At 24.3% G+C, this 22,085-nt stretch overlaps 1 protein-coding gene across 4 annotated transcripts in view; it reads left to right on the forward strand.

The window, feature by feature from the left end:
* LOC122512966 (octopamine receptor beta-2R-like) overlaps positions 1 to 22,085 on the forward strand; it is a 557,896-nt gene that overhangs the window by 477,975 nt on the left and 57,836 nt on the right. For all 4 annotated transcript variants that reach the window (XM_043629166.1, XM_043629165.1, XM_043629168.1 and 1 more), the window contains one exon: positions 10,760 to 10,861. The gene's annotated coding sequence lies outside the window, so the exon portion shown is untranslated. The remainder of the gene's footprint in view (positions 1 to 10,759; positions 10,862 to 22,085) is intronic.

Here is a 22,085-nt window from a genome sequence, read left to right on the forward strand (position 1 = left end):
CAACAACTTTGGAAGCATTTAGGTACGAGAACGAAAAAAGAATTAATAACAAAATTCGTATATATTTTATTAGAAATAGGGCGAAAATGAAAACAGGCTAAACCATTGCTCCTATTACATTGGAAATTTATACACTTCTTGACAATTTATAATTATTATCATTTTAAAAAAGGCCTTAAAATTTATTTAAATAAAGTATTAATATTAATTCAAGTTTAACTAAGTCAACATTACTTATGGACATAAATAATCTCAGAGTAAAGTTATTAATGATTCATTTATTTACTTTTTTATTTAGAAAAAGGCCCTAAAATGTAATTAAATGAAGTCAAAATAATTTAACAGTTCATTACCGACTGTTGATTTTTATTTTAATTACTATTAGAATTTTCTATCTTGATTATTCTTGAGATTTACCCCCATACAATTGGGGGGTCGGTTTTGTACAACCCATTTTGAGAAAGTTATAAAAAACGTAAATTTTCGCTTTTTCTTTAGATCTTTTATTAATGACAATCAGAAGCCTCGGCAACTGACAGAAAACATAGAAAAATAGTTCCTTTACTCAAAAAAATTTTGACTAAGACAAAGAAACACATTTTTCGGCACATTTTTAGCCTTTGTACTTTAGGGGGTCGGTATGGGACCACCCTCCCCTATACAATGTTTTTGAGGTCAGTTTTTTAAAATTCCTAATGGCGGATCCAATATGGCGGATAATTTCAAGATTGATGCGATTCATATTGCAATTTAGCATTTAGAAAAACGAACATCAATTTCGGATTCAGCGACCCCAAAAACCCCCAAAAAACGAATTTTAATCGAATCGCATTCATTTTGAAATTATCCTCCATATTGGATCCGCCATATTGAATTTTAAAAAACGAACATCAAATTCGAATTCAGCGATCCTAAAAACCCCAGAGAAACGAATTTTGATCGAATCGAATCAATTTTGCAATTATCCTCCATATTGGATCCGCCATTTTAAATTTTGAAAATCTGACATCATATTCGTAATCAGCGACGCCGAAAACCCCCGAGTAACGTGTTTCAATCGAATCTAACAAATTTTTTTATTTTTGTAGTCGTCATTTTGGGTCCACAGTTTTAAATTTTTTAAATCTGACTTGAAATTCGAATTCAGCGAATTAAGAAAAAATACTTTAAAATACTTTAAAAGTAATAATATTTTGCACTGTTAGAAAAATCTGTATTAAATTTAATAAATTGTATATGAAGCAAATATGCAATACCAGTATTGAAAATTAATATACATTTTTATTAAGAGTTCATTAAGATTAATATACCTACATTTATATTTATATTAAATATAATACAAATTATATCAAATCTAATGTAAATTTATATTTGATTTAAAAGATTTAATTATTTATATTACTAAATGACTATATGTATATACATATTATAAATAACTTTATTTGTTTACAAAAGAAATTCTCCTAAAATAAATTGTTACTGCAAAAAATATGAGGCACTGAAATAAAAAAAATAATAAAATGTTTAATTCAGAAACAACAGTGTTAATAAAATTTCAAGGCTGTTTTTTCTCGATACAGTTTTACAACGGTAATATGGAAAACCTTGAAAAATAATTATTGTTTAATATACCTGTTACGTAAATCTCTTAGAAAGATCTTCTTTCTGAGGAAATCGCGATCTGACAGTTTTCACTTGGAACAAAGTTAATGTAAATGTAGAACAAGCGTGCTTATATCCCGGAAGACATGTTTTAATGCATCTACAAGGCCGTTCCGAGTACATCGCCTTATTACTTATACTCGTGAGATATATTTTTAGAAACCCTTTGACTTTTTTTTAAGAAGCATTTTGAATTAATAAAGTAAAATTTAAAAAGTTAAAAAATTTTGCGATTATTATAATTCTTAAAAAGAGCTTTTAATTAACTTTATAGTTTTATATTTTTTCTTTAATAAATTTTAAATCAAAAGTTTTGGGAAATATTTATATACAATATTTTAATTGGTTAAATTTTATATATTTTATATAATTAACTGGCGATTCACTATTGTTTCTTTGTATACATTTTTTGTATAATTTTTTATGCTTTAATCGTATTTATTATTTTATTTTATATGAATTTATATATTTTTATATACTTTATATAAATTCGATATAGAAGATTTTAATCTAGTATAATAAAAATGTTCTGAAATAAAATTTAACTTTGAAAAATATTTAATGTTTTTATATTTCATTCAAGCGTATAAATTGAAATTATTTTTTCTTCTTTTTTATTTTTAAATTAAATGTTTTCAATCAAAATTTTAATTTGTTATTTGAAAAGAGAATTACTGTGGAATTAAAAACTGAAACGTGAGTTGTCTATATTGAAAATTAAAAGTGTAAAATTTCAAGAAAAAATTTGCAAATATAAATTCACGAAATGTGTTATCAGTGACGTTATTTTTAATAAACTGGTTACATGTGACACGATGTATTATAGCTTTTTGTTTTTCAAATAAATTTTCATTGGCGACAATACTCGTGAGTTCTTCACTTTAAAAACCAGGGTCAATGATGGGACTTTCTGTCTCTCAATCTCTATCTTTCTCTTTTTCTCTCGCTCCTTTGATATTCTGTACATAAACTATTTTTAAAAGCTTATTGTTTTGCCTGGACAGAATAATTAAAAGCGAGAAACGATTGTGGCAATTGAAAGTGCAAAATAAATTTGTTTATTGAGGATTAACGTTCCCGTTGTGGAAGATATACTGTTCTCCTTGATAAGTCGAGGACTCGGATCCTTGAACTAGAGTAGATCAATTATTGAAAAGCGAAGGCATGCTCCGACTAGTGAAGCGCGATAAATCGACACACAAACAAATGCTTTGGACATACGTGCCAGGCAACTATTGTATAACGTTTACAAGAGAGTGTTTAAAGTTTGACATTGTGTGTAAGTGTTTATACAGTGATTAATATTTCAGAAGTTATTATTTAACGCATTAGACATTTCGATAGATTTTTTCCATGAAAGAAAAACCCTAATACTAATAATTACTACTTACAATTGCTTAAAATTCATAAAACGTGAAAAAAAATGGGACAAGATATGTGGCTGCGTGGTAACTCACATGCGTCGTGTCTCCAAGGTCTACGGTTCGATCCTACATGCGGGTGAAATTTTTATTTTTAGATTCAAGTGTTATTGGTATAGAGTAATTGTTCATTTGTCTTAAATATTTAAATAAACAAAAAATTGTAAATAAATAAATAATTAACTATATTAATCTTCGTATATTCTTTCATTCATTCAGTCCGCAGTTTTTATGTATGCTTTTGTCTTTTTTTTTTTTAAAAAGTATTGTTTGACAAATCGAAAATATGCAGATATTTTTTCATGTTTCATAATAAAATAATATTAGAAATTAGAAAATTTAAAAAAATGTTGATTAACAAATGAATAATATACCCATTTTGTTTGTTATATACTTTTTTCTATAACAAATTTCATTTGACTGATCTAAATTATTATGCAAATTATTCTTATTTTCATTTATAAAAAATACTAGAAAATTGTTAATTGTTAAGAAAATTTTAATAAAAAAGTAGGAAAAATACCCATTTTATGCATAATTTTTATTTCTCTATAACAATATTGTTTACAAACTTATTTTTTTTTGAAAGAAAAACATTCGATCCTATTCCCGTTTCTTAATATTTTTGTAGAAAATTCTCAATTTTTGTAAGGAAATAATTTTCATCACTTCTATTTCTTAATTTCAATTGTTTTAATAAAACTGAAAGTTTTTTAAAAATAAAGAAAAAAAGGTTTTTAGAAGACCCCTTATTATCTAAAATTTAAACTAAAATTCATTTTCAAATCAATTTTTATTAGAAAATTCTACAAGAATTCAATTATTTAAATACAAAAGTAAATTATTTATTGAATAATTAAATGTTTCTTAAAATATAATTCATATGTGGACGTCCACATGAAAAGGGCCCATTTTGGCACTATTGGAGTTATTTATATGGGCGTAATCCTGGCAAAATTTGGAGAATTTTGAGTGGTCTTAGAACTTTTTTGGTTAAAAATTCGCTGAGTTACGGAATTTCAAAGTTTAGAACGCCAAAAACCTCATTTCGAGAAAAACGGAATTAAAAATTCCGATACCAACTAATTGTTGTATCTCTGGTTCTTCTTGGAAGTTATTCAGATAAGAATTGTTTCCAGTTCAAGGCACCATGAAGAAAAAAAACCAACAGGTTTTAAATTTTTAGAACCACCCCCTCCCCTTAATTAAGGGGTTACACCACCCTGAACGTCTGAAAATTGAAAGGTATTTCAAAAATAAATTTTGACAAAACTATTAAAAATACAATTTTTTTACTAATTATAGTATAAAAATACATATATTTAACTGTAAAAAAATTTTTGAAAAATGAAAAAATATTCAAAAATGGCGAAGATATGGCGTTTTTTCGAAACTACATTTTTCGGAACGGTGTACATGATTTCTCAAAAACTACTCAACCGATTCTCTTTAAATTTTGTACACAACTGCTCAATAACATTTTCTATGACATGACGTAGCCGTTTTTAAAGAAAAAATTTTTTGAGCAAATGGGAGCACTTAAAAAAAAAGTCTAAAATTTTTGGTACAAAAAATTTTCTTTAAAAATGTATAACTTTTTTTAAAAAATCATATTAAAAAAATCCTACGTCATGTCATAGAGAATGTTATTGAGCAGTTGTGTACAAAATTTAAAGAGAATCGGTTAAGTAGTTTTTGAGAAATCATGTACACCGTTCCGAAAAATGTAGTTTCGAAAAAACGCCATATCTTCGCCATTTTTGAATATTTTTTCATTTTTCAAAAATTTTTTTACAGTTAAATATATGTATTTTTATACTATAATTAGTAAAAAAATTGTATTTTTAATAGTTTGTCAAAATTTATTTTTGAAATACCTTCCAATTTTCAGGCGTTCAGGGTGGTGTAACCGACAATATGGGCCCTTTTCTAAAAAGGACAGTTTTTCTATTAAAAAACCATTTTTTTACAGGATTAATGATTAGGTACAATTTTATTGTGTCATTTGAAGAAAAAGAATAGATATTAAACTTATTTAAAAATTTTTGACAGTCTCTATTATGAAAAAATTGACGAAATATACAAATTTTCATTTCGATAATTACGAAAAAAAGACTCTAACATCAATATCTCTGGTTCTTCTGAGAAGTTATTCAGATAAGAATTGTTTACAGTCCAGGACACCTTAGAGATGAAAAATCAAGAGGTTTTAAATTTTTCTATACCTCCATTTTTAAAATACGGATTACTTTTGCAAATGACCGACAAAATCGGCCCTTTTCATTTTTGTAAAGAACCAATGAAATCAAACAGTTAAATTATCGATAAATTAATGAAAACCGCATGATTCGACTTGTCAAAACATGTAGATTGATAATAAAAAATAAAAAAAAATTAAGAATTTGCTCAATTACTAAATTGCGATTATCTCGAAAACTAGAACCGACAATATGGGCCCTTTTCATGTGGACGTCCACATATAAAGAATGTTATTAACAAATTTTTAAATAATTAAATTCTTTTGACGAATTTTAAGAAAATTTTTAGATTAGTTACATTTTTCAAGGAAATCGAATAAAATTGTATTAAAAATAATTGAAATTTTGCGATGACTTTTATTATTTCTGAGAGAAAGATTTTTATAAACATTTTTAACAATAATTGTACTTTTAGGAAGAATGTTTTATCTCCTATAATATTAACATATGATTCGTCGTCGTTTTGTCGTCCGTCGTTCGTGTACTTCCGTACTTCATCGTTCGGTCGTTCGACTTTCATCATTTATCATTTATTCATAGTATCGTATATACATATACTCATTGTACATACATATACGCATGCGCAGTAGTGTTCTATAAATATCAGACATGCGCAGTAGTGTTCTATGAATAGCAGGCATGCGCAGTAGTGTTCTATAAATATCAGACATGCGCAGTAGTGTTCTGTCAGTATCACGCATGCGCAGTAGTGTTCTGTCAATATTACGCATGCGCAGTAGTGTTCTGTCAATATTACGCATGCGCAGTAGTGTTCTGTCAATGTTACGCATGCGCAGTAGTGTTCTATCACTATAACGCATACGCAGTAGTGTTCTATCAGTATCAAGCATGCACAGTAGTATTCTATTAGTATCAAGCATGCGCAGTAGTGTTCTGTCAATGTCAAGCATGCGCAGTAGTGTTCTGTCAATGTCAGGCATGCGCAGTAGTGTTCTATTACTATAACGCATGCGCAGTAGTGTTCTATCACTATAAAGCATGCGAAGAACATTCAGAACTTTAAAATTGAATTTTTTAATCCATACACAATCTAAAAAATATTTTTCTACAATAAAAATTCCAAAAGCCCAAAATGTCTAAAATATGAAATTTCAAAAATAAGAAGTGTTGAATTGTACTTTAAGTGAAAAGAATTAGATTATTGAGTATTGACATTTAACAATTCTATTTCTGTGTAAGATATTTTTAAAAAATCATTATTGTCAATGTTTTACAAAAATTTAAATAACTTCTAAAAACATGAACACTTTTAATGATCTTAAGCTTACTTTAAAGGTTATTTTCTACAGAATGAATGGGATTTGTTAATTTCACAACTTTTTTTATATGAATTAGGTACATTGTGTTTTAAGTTAATCAGTGACAAAAAAGATTTAAACCATTTTAATTAATTAAGTATTAATTTTATTTTCAAATATCCAAATAAAAGCGAAGGTCTGTGAAGGAAGGTCTGTAAAATTTGTAGGTTACAATTATCGCCCGACAAAATACGACACTGACTGATTTAAATGACGTGAAATAGGTAAATAAACATTTTTCAACCACTTTTTCTCTAAACACAGACACTTTTTACAAAATAGGCCAACATACAACGAGTAGGAATCTTCTTAATTACCTAAATTCAAAAGATGGTTTAAATTCATGCAGAAACGCGGTTGTCAAGCGGTTGTAAAATGTAAAATTGGAAATGATTGGAAAGTAATGTAATGACAGACAACAAGAAGCGGATTACTGCCAGTCGCCAGAAGAGGGCAGAAGCATGCAGAGAGCACAATGGTCCAGCTGTTATATTCTTAGCATTACATCACTTTCCAATTTTACATTTTACAACCGCGTTTCTGCATGAATTTAAACCATCTTTTGAATTTAGGTAATTAAGAAGATTCCTACTCGTTGTATGTTGGCCTATTTTGTAAAAAGTGTCTGTGTTTAGAGAAAAAGTGGTTGAAAAATGTTTATTTACCTATTTCACGTCATTTAAATCAGTCAGTGTCGTATTTTGTCGGGCGATAATTGTAACCTACAAATTTTACAGACCTTCCAACGCCGTTAAAACAAAAAAATGAAATAAAAATATAAAATTCGTATTGTGTTTTAAAAATATCCAACTACTTTTTTATACTTGTCAATGTATAGTTCATACAGGGAAAACAATATAAATATTTTGTGAATAATTATCACTCTAAATTGTGATAAATTATAAATTCTTATTACATCGAGTTATTACAAAAATAAGAATTATATAAATATACGACTAAAATTTTTAATATTGTTTATTCAAATAATATATTAGATTTGAATTTATTCAAGTAAGTTGATAGTTTAGAACATATGTTCCATATGTCATAAAATTTGAGATTCCTAATATCATTTTTAGGCATAAGAAATACGTGCTCTTCACAATACTAATATTCGGATTAGATATAATACCAAATTTCAGTTTTAGTGATCTGCTTACATCTTACGTCCGATTCCAGTGATAGTTTATGCCTAAATCTCAGATTTAATCTCTAATTTAGAGATTAATTTTTTTCCAAGTAGCGCCTATATCAGTGTATTTTAAAAGATGATATGACCTTTACTGCTCGCCTCTAATACATTTATTAATTATATACGTATATATTATTATTATAAACAGTTTAACTATATATTTTTAACTTTTTTATAAACATTATTTTCCTTTTTTATTGTAAAAAATCTTTTCCTCCACACTTTATCCAGGCTTATATTTCTAATTTTTTATTTTTATGGTCTTTAGTGGAACAAAAGTCGAACGTTATTGTGTCAAATTTATTTTTTAGTAACTGAAAAAATGCATTAGGGAAAAGATTTTTTACATTAACCCATTGATGCCTATAGGCAAAGGAATGCAGATATAATAAAAGTAACTATTGGAATCCTGGCATGGGATCTAATGATAATTTTTGGCGTTGAATGTTAAAAAAATATTTTTTTAACAATTTTTTTTTATAAACAAATGAAGAAAAATCGATTTTTATAAGAAACTTATAGCGCTATTTGATTCTACGCTAAAAACCACTACGAAACATATATTACATAATTTTTAAAAAAAGACCTATTGGTGTAAAAATGTTATAAACAATTAGCCTGCATTCATACTGTATGAGGTATAAGGATCGTTTTTGAAGTTAAAGATTTTTTTAAACAAAATTAGCTTAATCAGGAGAGTTTTTGACGTTAAAAATTTTTTAAACAAAATTTTTACCTCAAGAACTATTTATGTAAGTGGAAATAAGTAAAATGTCTTCCGAGCGAGCGAGGAATATGACGCTAGTATTTTATGAAAATAATTGTATTCTATGATCAATTTTATTATCACTTTTCAAATTTATGAAGCATTTTATCAAAATTTTTTTAAATAAATGAATTTTCGAAAAAAATTTTATTATTTATGAAAATAAATGTTCTTTTACTAAGAATTTTATTCAAATTTTCTTAAATAATTGAATTCCTATAAAAAATGTATTATTTGTAGAAATAATTGAATTCTTAAGAAAAATTGTATTGAAAAAAATTGAATTGTATAGGAAAATTTTATTAAAATTGCAATTTTATTAACTAAATCTTGTAAAGAATATGGTTAAAATTTTTTTAAATAATAAAATATTTAAAAGAATTTTATTTAAATTTTTTAAAATAATTGGATTAGTCACAACTATTTTTTTCAATTCTCTGAATATATTTGAATTCTTTCGAGAAATTTAATTAAAAAATTAAAAATAATTGAATTGATGCGAAGAAATTTATAAAAAAATGGGTAAGTAATTGAATTCCTGTGAAATTTCTATTCAAATTTTGTTTAAATAATTGAATTCTTTTGGAAAATTTTATTAAAATAGTAGATATTAAAAATAATTGAAATCAGGAAAATTTTTGAAAATAATTTAAATGCGCAGAATTTTATTACATTTTTTGAAAATATAATTGAATTTCGGAAAAAAAGTTTATTATTTATAAAGATAATTGAAATTTTGACGATAATTTGAAAACAATTTTTTAACATAATTGAATTTCTGCGAAGAACTTTATCACATTTGAAAATAATTGAATTTCTATAATCAGTTATTCTTAAAATTTCTATTTAAATTCATTTAAAAATTGATATTTTTAAAAATTTAAAATTGAAGCCCTTGAAGTTCATCTATTTATGAAGATTGTAAACGCAAATCTTTTGAAATCCAATTGATTTTGAAATTTTTAAGTAAAATTATTCATTAAATAATTTATAAGTAATTGAAAAAAATTGAAGTTTTTGTATTAGAATTTGTGGTAGTTTTGTAGTTGATGAGTGAAACAAAAAAGACACAAAAATTCAGAATTTTCTTATGAATTTTAAAAATTTAATTTTTTCAGTACTTGTAATAAAAATTCTTGATATTTCCCTGAATTCCCTATATAAGAATATATGATTATTATAATTATAATAATATTAAAACTAGATATATACCTATTTCAATTCATATTTTATTTTTATAAAAAAAAATTTGAATTAAAAATTTTTACTTTCTCTTATTTTTGAAATTGCTAATTTTATTTAAAAAATTGAGTGAGTTGTTTCTAGTTATAATTAATATAACAAAATATTTTTTCTAGATATAAAAAAATTGTCTAGTTTCTTGCAAGTTATTGTTACGTCTTTACTATCCCATACAAGATAAAAGTCCAAATTTGACCATGCGTCTAATGTAATAGAAAATTATCCAAAATGAAAGACTAATATTACGTCATGCGCAGTTGGTTTAACAATCAGTCAACCTGACCTGATATTAGTGAAGTGATTTTAATTATAAATAAACACAGTTAGCAATTAATTTTAACTGAAGTGTTTTAATTGATTTGACATTGTATCACTTTCGATTGATTGTATCTGATAATTAAAAAAAATTTCAATTAATTATTTAGTTTCAATTACTTCACTTAATTGGGTTAAAAATTAATTGGCTTTGTGTTGCCGGTAAAATATTTACATTCCAAAAAACAGAAAGCACTCTTTGTGCGGTTATCGTCTTTTATAATTCACTTGGTGAAAATGAGAGAAAAAAAATTCTCATATAATATTTACAGGTCACGTGATTTCAATGAGCACATTATCTTTTTTTTTCTACGAGAGGAGAAATATTTCGAAGAATTTCAATGTTCTATTCATCTGTTAAAAAAAATACGGAGAAATAAAATATTGCATAAATATAATGATTTTTTTATAAAATTTTTTTTTAATTGCAAAAATAAAAAATTGACATATATTTTCTTGTGTAGTTTTATATTTTCTGTACCTATGCTGTATACCTATATGCTGTTCGAAAAATTTGCTATAAATATATTTTTCTCGAAATTCTATGTTATAATATTTATCACAATATTTTTTGCTTGTTGCAGATAATTTAAGTCTAAATTATTCACGGCTTTATCCGTCCTCATGGATTCACGACATTTGGAACCTGCATTTTCGTGCTCAGTTCGAAGAAAAATGACGATTAGGTAGGGGCAGACTTTTTATAATTTATATATTTATAATTTTTTGTTTTCAAAATTTTTTGAACCTTGTTGCCAATTTTTTAAACTCTGGCATATTTTTAAAAAATTTGAGACAAAATTTAAAACTTATATAAGTGTCATCCTTCAAGTCTCATCTTTAATTTAAGACCAAAAAAGTGCAAAATTGACTAATTCAATGAATTTGTCCAAAAACATGCTCTGACATTTATAATGATATCTCGCGAACCGAATAAGATTTTTTAACTTTTTTGGTCTTAAATTAAAGCTGAGACTTGAAGGTTGACGCCTGATATAAGTTTTAAATTTTGTCTGCAATTTTTAAAAAATATACCAAAGTTTAAAAAATTGTCAAAACAATTTTCAGTGTTTAATTTTTTTTCAAATTTGCCGACTGCTAAAATCATTGCATAATTTTTAAAAATCTTCAATCATATATTATTTAGTAGAATATTATAAGTTTTCGTATTTATTTGTTAATTTCCTGACATTTTTTTTACAGAAAAATTGTAATTTTTTGGTATGTTTTTGTGCCATGCGTGTGTCAAAAAATTCGAGAAAAGGCCGAAAAGAAATTTGTAATAAAATAAATAAACTATTTATAAATGAGTAAACTATTCAAGTTATAATAAGAAAATTGTGACTCATCTCTTACATAAAAATATATATAAGGAAAAATAAACTTTATTTGCACTTTCACTATTTACAATCAATATTTATAATCAGTATTTACCATCAAAGGTTACAGAAAATAACTAACAACCACAACAAGAGTAAAAAAAATATTTTATAACTTTTTGTAATCTAAAATTTGAACAAAATACTTCAGGAACATACACATGTAAATAATATTTAATATCTTTTGGAAAATATTGTGTGAGAATAACAAGAGGTATTTAAAAATCGATTTTATGATTACAGTCATTATTTACCCGGGGAGAGATCTCGTCCTCGATTTCAAGTTTAACAATATATTCGTCTTATTAAATTTAACCTTTAAAAATTAAAGTCTAACCTTTATGAAATTCGCGTGACAAATTATTGTCGGGGACGTTTAGTTGCGTGCAAAATCATTTTGCCAAAAAAATTATGTTCTTTTGTTTAAGGTTGCCCAGTGTTTTTATATTTATTTTTTTTTTAATATTAATAAATTTATTAAAATTTTACGGCGAGTTTATCGCTTGTACTTTCACGTACGTATACGAAATGCTGAGCTGCAAACACTCACTTTTAATTTATTGTCTACTCGTTATCGTCTCATTTAAAATGTACACTGAATCATCAAACATATATATATATGTGTATATATGACAAAATATGCAAAACTTATGTAATCATCATATTGTTTTTCTAAGCTTGCAGAAAAACACAGAATGTTTGTTTGCAAAGTTGAAAAAAGTTGCGAGAATTTTGTGTTTTTTCTATTTTATTTGGATAATCTTACTTTCTACCCAATGAAAAAATTTAATTAGGCTCCAAATTGGATGAGTTCGAAGGAACAAGACAAAATTTACTCTTTCAATCAGAGTGGGTCCTGATAGCCTTTCTTTGCACTTGTGAAAATTAAAGTATAAATTTTTTGTTTTAATTTTTTTTCTATCTTAAATTTATTTTTACATTCATCATTATTAATTGGCGTTAAAAAATGTTTTCTATTTACATTTCAAGATTTCGATTTTTTCGTTTGTTTTTTTATTTATGTTGAGTTTTATTTATGTTTATGAAAAAAAATAAAATTTGCGTTTGAATATAAACTTCTTCACTCAAAATTGAATTTTATTTCTTGGCTTTACTTGACGTTCTTTTTCTATTTGACGTGTAAGATTGTATCGTCTAGACTCCTTTTTCACATTGAAAGTAAATTTAATTCGTTATGACGCCTTTTTCAATTTAAAATTTGATCTTTTGCCTTACTTGACGTCACTTTGTTAGTTAATAAAAAAGGAAAAAAAACACGTACCTGATATTTTTTTTATTTTTAAGATTAAATTTATCATATTAAACTTGTCTTTCTACTTTAAAGTAGAAACTATCTTATTAGACGTCCTTTTTTATTTACTTTGTAAACTTTGTAAATTTCATTACTTGAAATTATCTACAATAATTTATTCTAATATTTTATTATAAAGTATATTATACTTAGTAATTTATTTTATAAAAATAAAATATGAATTGGAATAAATAGTTTTGATATTATTATAATTATAATAATCATATATTCTGACATAGGGAATTCAGGGAAATATCAGGAATTTTTATTAAAAGTAGGTACCTAAAGAAATTAAATTTTTAGAATTCATAACAAAATTCTGAATTTTTGTGTCTTTTACACAAATTCTATAAAATTACCACAAATTCTAATACAAAAACTTCAATTTTTTCAATTTCTCATAAAAATTTCGTTTTAAATAACTTAATTCTTCAAGAACTATCATAAAATTTTACTTATAAATTATTTAATGAATAATTTTACTTAAAAATTTCAAAATTAATTGTATATCAAAGGAGTTGAGTTTACAATCTTCATAAATAGATGAACTTCAATCTTCAAAGGTTTCGATTTGAAATTTTTAAAAATAACAATTTTTAAATGAATTTAAATAGAAATTTTAAGAATAATCGATCTTCGAAGAAATTCAATTATGTTAAAAAATTTTTTTAAATTCTCGTCAAAATTTCAATTATCTTTATGAATAATAAAATTTTTCTCCGAAATTCAATTATATTTTCATAAAATTTAATAAAATTCTTGCCAAAATTTCAATTATTTAAAAAAAATTTCCTCTCTTTAATTATTTTTACTATCTTACTATTTTAATAAAATTTTTCAAAAGAATTCAATTAATTAAACAAAATTTTAATAAAAATTTCACAGGAATTCAATTATTTACCAATTTTTTTTATAAATTTCTTCTTATCAATTCAATTATTTTTAATTTTTTAATTAAATTTCTCGAAAGAATTCAAATATATTCAGAGAATTGAAAAACATAGTTGTGAGTAATGCAATTATTTCAATAAATTTAAATAAAATTCTTTTAAATATTTTATTATTAAAAAAAATTTTGACAAAATTCTTTACAAGATTTAGTTAATAAAATTGCAATTTTAATAAAATTTTCCTATACAATTCAATTTTTTCCAATACAATTCTTCTTAAGAATTCAATTATTTTCACAAATAATACACTTTTTTATGGGAATTCAATTATTTAAAAAAATTTGAATATAATTCTTCGCAAAAGAACAATAATTCTCATAAATAATAAAATTTTTCTCGAGAATTCATTTATTTAAAAAAATTTTGATAAAATGCTTCATAAATTTAAAAAATGATAATAAAATTGATTATTTATATAGAATACAATTATTTTCATAAAATATAACATTCTTCCTAAGAGTACAATTATTGTTAAAAATGTTTACAAAAATCTTTCTGACAAAAATTTGTTTTTAAAAAACTTAAATCTTGAACAACTATCGTAAAATAAATAAATTATTTAATGAATAATTTTACTTAAATATTTTAAAAGTAATTCAATTTTAAAAGAGTTGCGTTTACAATTTTTATAAATAAATCAATTTCAAACGGCTTCTATTTAAAATTTTATAAAATTTCAAGTTTGAATGAATTTAATTAGAAATTTTAATTAACTTCGATTTTCGAAAATTTTTAATAATTAAAAATCTTCTAAAATTATTTAAATTTGTCAATATCTATTTAACTAATTTTAAAAAATAATGAATTTATAGAAGAATTTTAGTTAAAAACACTAAAAAAATTGACATTTGAAGAAGTTACGAATAATTGCAGAAATTCAATTATTTTCAAAAGTAATAAAATTCTTATCACAAAATTCAATTATGTTTAAAATTTAAAAAAAAACCCGACAAAATCCCAATTATTATCTTTACTTAAATGGAAAAAATTGTTTTCAAAATTCAATTATTTTCAAAAATTTTAATAAAATTCTTGTGAAAATTTCAATTTTTTTCAAAAATGTTCCTCATTTCAATGATTATCAATATCTACTATTTTAATAAAATGACCGAAAAGAATTTAATTATTTAAAAATAATATTAATAAAATTGTACGAAAACATTTAGTTATTTTCATAAATCATAAATATTTCACAGAATTTTAAATAATTTACTAATTTTATATAAGTTTCTTCTTAGTAATTCAATTATTTTCAGAAATAATAAAATCATCGCAAAATTTCAATAATTATTTTTAATACAATTTTAATCGATTTCCTTGAAAAATGTCACTAATCTAAAAAATTTTCTTAAAATTCGTCAAAAGAATTCAATTATTTAAAAATTTGTTAATAACATTCTTTATATGAATTATATTTTAAGAAACATTTAATTATTCAATAAATAATTTACTTTTGTATTTAAGTTTTTCTCTTAGAATTTTCTAATAAAAATTGATTTGAAAATGAATTTTAGTTTAAATTTTAGATAATAATAGAATATGAAAATAATTTTGAAGAAGTTACAGTAACAATATTTTTATAATATAAAATAATGATTTTAACACTCGATCCTCTTTAATTATTTAGTATTATAAAACATGAAGAAATCTATCACTCTGAGTCTTCGACTCGGAGCAATCAATATCTTTATGTTTTATAAAAATATTATTGAAGTTGATTAATTTCAAAAAGGTTTGAATTTTTAATTTTCGACAATATTAATTCCTATCGTAAAATAATAATAATTAAATATTGAGTATATTTAAAAAAGAAATTATTGTTTTCGAATAATTTTAGAATTGAAGATATTCGTAAATAAATTTAACACAACATTTTTTTCAATCAACTTTTTTCCTTTATTTTCTAAAAATTAAAAAATTTTCAGTTTCATTTTGAATTGAATTTTCTAATCGACAAATATAATTTATAAACATATTTTTCCTTTATTTTTAAAAAACTCAGTTTTATTAAAACAATTGAAATTAAGAAATAGGATTGATGCAAATTATTTCCTTAATATGAAAATTGAGAATTTTTTACAAAAATATTAAAAGAAACGGAAACATCTTATGTTTTTCTTCCGATAAGAATGAAAGAATACGGGGATTAATATATAGTTAATTTAATTAATTCAATTAAATTATAATTAAAAATAAATATTATTTTATAAAAAATATATAATCACAAATATTTAGTAATTTTTTTCAGTTTCTTTTTTGGATAATTTTCCGCAGTGGAAGCGAGGGAGAGAAAGAGAAAAATTGTAGGCGTTTTAGTATTGATTAAAATACTTGCAGTCCTGACACGTATATTGCTACACGGTCAGCAATATGACCGTGACAATGAACTGCATCTAGGCTAGGTAATGACACGTTATTTATCCTGTGCTGAGCTTCAAGACTTACTAATTGCGCTCTGTCTTTTTAGTCTTTAAATTTTATCCCACACAGATATAATCACTGCCGTATTTAAATTTTTTCTTTCTATTTTTTTTTATTTTTGTCTTTTTTCTTTTTCTATTAATCGACGCTTCATTTTCATTGCCGTGAGCATTTGTGATAAAATAATTGATACTTTTGAATCTCTCTGATGATTAATTATACTGACTGTTTATTAAAATTCCAATAATCACGAAATTTATCATATTTCTCGCATCACAATCTAATTTATTATATTATATATATAATGAGGTGAATAATGTATTTTTCTTTTCTTTTCATCCAATGCAAATTAATTGTGTAATTAATTAATTAAAAATACATGTTATTAAAATTAATCTGTTGTATTTTAATTATTGAAATAATTTATTTTTATAACAATTTTTTTATTTTCTTCGGGGGTTGTAATTTGTAATCAACGACTCGAAAAACCGCTAAATAACAATTTTAAAGCAAAATAAATCAATTTTTGAAAAAATGACCGCCATATTGGATCCGCCATTTTGAATTTTTAAAATCTGTCTGCAGATTCGTAATCAGCGACCTTAAGAACCCTAGAGGAATGTCTTGGTTTTCCCTACAAGTTCGAATAGATTAAATGTCAAAATATCATCTCCGTGGCAACCCTCGTCAAAAATAGTTAGAGGCTCAAGTGTTACCGAAACTTTGTTTGAAATAATATCTTGTACACTGATTAAAAAATTTCTTAAAAGTCATATCCTTGACTTATTTTGTTTCCTGTTCACAAGCTAGTCATATAAACTAGAATAGATGTTTGGAACAATTTAAAAAAATAAGTACTTTAAAATATTTAAATGAACATAAAAATACAGTTTTAAAAGTTGTAGTTTATCATGAGAAAAACTTTTAAACGTCAAAAAATTTTAAACAATGGTTTCTATGAGAAACTGACACTTGGCATCCGTTGCTAGGCAACAATTTTTATATGTAACTAGCAACAAATTGCGCGCTAAAGCGCGCGGCTAACTTTTTACTACCTTTTTTAAATAAAATTAGCAATTTTAAAAATAATAAAATTTGAAAATTTTCTAATTTAAATTTTTGTTCAAAATACTAAAAAAATTCAATTTTGTAGAATTTAAAAATAATTGCAAAAGTTCTTTAAAATAAAATAAAATTCTTCTTATTAAATTCAACTATATTCATATCTTGAAAAAAATTCTCGTAAAAATCCCAATTATCTTTATAAATAACAAAATTCTTCTCCAAAGTTCAATTATTTTCAGAAATTTTTCTATAATTTTAATGATTTTCAATATCTACGATTTTAATAAAATATTTTCCAAAACGAATTCAATTATTTAAAAAAAATTTTAATTTGAAATTTTAGAAAATGACAATTCTGAATAAATGAATTAAATAATAAAAATTTCAGAGGAATTCTATTATTTACAAATTTTTTTATGAATTTCTTCGCAATAATTCAATTATTTTCATGAAGAATAACATTTTTTTAACCAGGAATTCAATTATTTTCATAAATAATAAAATTCTATAGGTATGTAGGTTTTCAATTATTTTCATAAATAATAAAAATCATATCAGAATTTCAATTATTTTTGGTACAATGTTAATGGAATTTCTCGAAAAATGTAATTATTCTTAAAATTTTTATTAAAATTAATTTTTAAAGATTTTAATGAAATAATTTTTAACAATTCGATTTTTTTCAAAATAATTTGAATTAAATTCTTCCTAGAATTAAATGAATTTCAATAATATCAAAATTCAATTATTTTTAATATCTACTATTTCATTAAAAATTCACAAAAGAATTCAATTATTTAAAAACAAATATATTATTAAAATTCATCGCAAGAATTAAAGTATTTTATAGAGCAGTGCAAAATAATTCGAACCGAACTGTTCGAATTTTTTTGCCTAATTCGAATGTCGAAAATTCGACATTCGAGTTAGCTTAGTTCGAATGTCGAAAAACCGACATTCGAACTAGCCCAGTTCGGATGTCGAATATTCGACATTCGACATTTCGGCGCCCCAAAACCGAACTAAACTCGGTTCGGTTCGAATTTTGCACAGCTCTAGTATTTTTCATAAATAATAAAATTCTTCTCAGGTATTCAATTATTTTCAATACAATTATTAAAAAATTCGATTGTATTCAATAAATTAAAGAAATTTTTCAAAAAAATTCAAGAATTAAATGCTTAATTTTAATTATTAAGAAAGAGGATTATTATAAAAACTTGAAAGAAATTATTCATATAGAATTCAATTACTTTGAAAACTTGTAATTAAAATGATTGAAGAAAGTCCATTATTTTAAAGAAACTCAAAGAAATTCTTCAAACGAATTTAATTAAGATTATGTAAAATTTTAATAAAATTCTTCCTAAATTTAATTATGTTCATAAACAATAAAATTCTTCGAATAAATTCAATTAGTATCAAATTTTTTGATAAAATTCTTTGCAAGAATTCAATGATTTGCAATTTTTTTCGCAATAGTTTTATCTTGTTTTCATAAACAATAAAATTCTTCGAAGAAATTCAATTATTATCAAATTTTTTTATAAAATTCTTTGCAAGAATTCAATCATTTGCAAATGTTTTATAAATTTTTTCGCAATAATTCAATTATTTAACAAAAAAATTAATAAAAGTTCTTCATAAGAATTCAATTATTTTTGAAAATTTTAATAAAATTCGTTGCAAAAATTCAATTATTTTAAAAAAGTTTGATAAAATTCTTCGAATTAATTCAATTATTTAAAAAAATTTTGAAAAAATTCTCGGCAAAAATTTCAATTATTTTCAAAAATTCTCCTCAATTCAATGATTTTTATAATATCTACTAAAATTTTTCAAAAGAATTACAATTATAAAAAATTTTATTGAAATTCTGCGCAAACATTTAATTCCATTCATAAAATAATTAAAATTTCACAAGGAATTCAATTATTTTCATAAAAAATAATTTAAAATTCTAGAAAATAATAATTTAATTAAAATGATTAAAATAATTTTGATGAAGTTACAGTAACAATATTCTTATAATGTAAAATAATGATTTTATCTCTTGGTCATCTTTAATTTATTAGAAAACATGAAGAAATCGATCACTCCGAGTCTTCGACTCGGAGCAATTGATATCTTCATGTTTTATAAACAATACTTTTATAAGTTGTTTAATTTAAAAAAGGTTTGAATTTTGAATTTTTGAATGTCTTAATTCCTGTGGAAAATCCTGTTCCAAAGATAAATTTAAAATATAAATTGTGCAAATATTTTTCTTCTTTTTCTAAAACAAAATAATAATTTTCTTAAAAAAATTGTGATTCAAAAAGAAAATAATGGAAAATAAATAAATTTTCTATTTCTTAATCACAGTTGTTTAATAATTTTCTAATTTTTTTAGAAGTAAAGAACAAAAATAATTTCAATTTGACAAAACATAATATTTAACAAAATTTTAGTCTTTTAAGTAAACAATTCTATAAAAATCTTTAATTTTTCAAAAAAAAATTTTTATTTTCAAGAAAAATAAAAATTAATGCTGTTGGAGAATTTTTAATATTTCCTCTCGAAAAAATACTGTACACCAACTTGGTTTAATTTATACGAAAATTATGCACATTTAAAAAAAAAAGAATCACTAGAAATTGGAATACAAAGTCTCCGTTAAATATTTATAAAGCATTTCATAAAGAAGAGAGAGAGAAACTTTCACAAGTGCTTTTTTATTTCTTTTCCTATTTTTTTTTTGAAAATTTCTGCCAAGCAGTGTCAGACAAGTTTATAGTGTATGATAAATTGTAGGGTCAAAAGTTACTTCAGCAAAAAGCCAAAGAATAATATTTGCAAGTGAAATGAATTATCTTAAAAATCCCGAGGATAAAAGTATATATACAAAAATATTTCAAAATGAAGCTAGAAAAAGAAGAAGAATTTGTTCAGCCATGAAAACTATGAAAAGCCTTTACTCAACTTTTTTCGACATTGTTCGCCTTTTGACCTATAAGGGAACTTTAGATAAAAAAAGGAGGTTATTTATGTCCATTGACCTGAGACAAGATTATGCCCTTCTATGATTATCTGCGTCATTTGACCTAAATTTAAAGTTTCGTTTGCCCTTTGTTCTGTGATTTTTTCCTAAAAAATAGGCAACATAGCTTAGGGCTATGTTTGGTTTATGACCTTCAACTTTTGTCAAACATTTAAAGTTTAATTTGTTCTTTAAACTGTAATTTTTAACCAATTTTTCATTTATTTAGTCATTGATGTATAACGAATGACTTAAATTTTGAAATTATGTTCTCTTATTTTTTTTTTGTGTCACATTTGCTCGGTATTTAAGGAACCAAAAAATTTTTTTTTAATTTTTTAAGGAACCACTCTTTTCTCAATATGAGATGTTGTTTGATTTAAGAAAGGTTTGGTATCTTTTACTTTTTAAAATTGTTTTCATGGGAATCTCAATAAAAAGACTAAATTTTCCTTATGAAGTGGAATATTTAAAGTCGGATTATGAAATTATGCGAATAATTTGGATTGGAGCTCGATTGGATGGAGGCAACACATCCGAGTAAAACGTGATCTATAATCGCTGTTAGCGGAACGAAATTTAATTGCCGTCCGTGGCTCAGCGGATTATTCCCACGGACGCTGGTGAAGCCCGTGGTTGTTGAAAACCATGGTACAGGATGCTCTTTGTTAACCATAAATGCAATCCAGAGAGCACTGCTCATTTATCCCTAAGAGTTTCTCCTACTGCTAGTATTCTACCTCAAAAGGTCGAAAATCGGTTTTGCAAACTATATGTAAAATTCAAAAGCTCATTATATACGTTTTGTATTTTTTTAACGCCTATATATGCAAACTGGAATAATCCCTTGTTTGGCGCAATTATTCTCTATATTCGCACCGTGCAATTACGTATGTACACTAAAAATGTCAATAACTTCTATTATGTAAGCGTTTATTATTCTCGTTAAATTTCACCAATGCTAATTTTATATACTTTTTTATGTTGCTTTACTTGAGAAATAATTTTACGCGACAGATTTTTATTCTTCGCTCAATTACAAAAACTTGTATTTATTTGGACTAAAAAAACGCTTCGAATAATCAAACATAAAATTCTTTATAAATACGTTATTTTAATTAAATGTGACATCTATAAGATTAACGTAAATAATGAGCAGAAATTAATGGACTATTGAGCGTCTCCTTGCAATAATCAGTCGAGCAATGATGAATGTGGCAATGATGAATTTCCATTTTTCCTCAGAAGGACGTGTGAATTTATAAGGGTCATATTCTAATGACCTTAAATAGATAAATATTCATAAACCTAATTAAAAACATGATATTGAATTTTCAATAAAAAATAACCCGAGTAAAAAAATGTTGGCTACCTAAAAACTACCTCAAAAGCTCGCTCGCTTATTCAGATAACAAACGTGCGTTGCACTATGTCAGCACTGCGTGAAAGGCACTCGTGCGTGCTCACTGAAAGCACATTAAAGTCATGCATTCATCTAATACTTAAGACTCGTTTAAGGCTTACTTAGGACTCAAGGCATGATTGAAGCTAAAGACTCGTCGAAAATTTAAGATTGGTCTAAAAGTCGCTCAAGGCTCACTTAACCCATTTAGTCCCAAAAGTCCGTTTTTTTTCTCTCCACATTTGCACTTACCATTTACAAAGATGGTGAGCTAACAAAAATTTGCACATCGTGTTTCTTATTTATTTTTTCGTCCTCTCTTATAATCTGCAAGAAAATTTGAATTTTGACTTACGGATTAA

The sequence above is a fragment of the Leptopilina heterotoma genome, unplaced genomic scaffold (genome assembly GCF_015476425.1).
Source record: "Leptopilina heterotoma isolate Lh14 unplaced genomic scaffold, ASM1547642v1 Lhet_130, whole genome shotgun sequence".
NCBI lineage: Eukaryota > Metazoa > Arthropoda > Insecta > Hymenoptera > Figitidae > Leptopilina > Leptopilina heterotoma.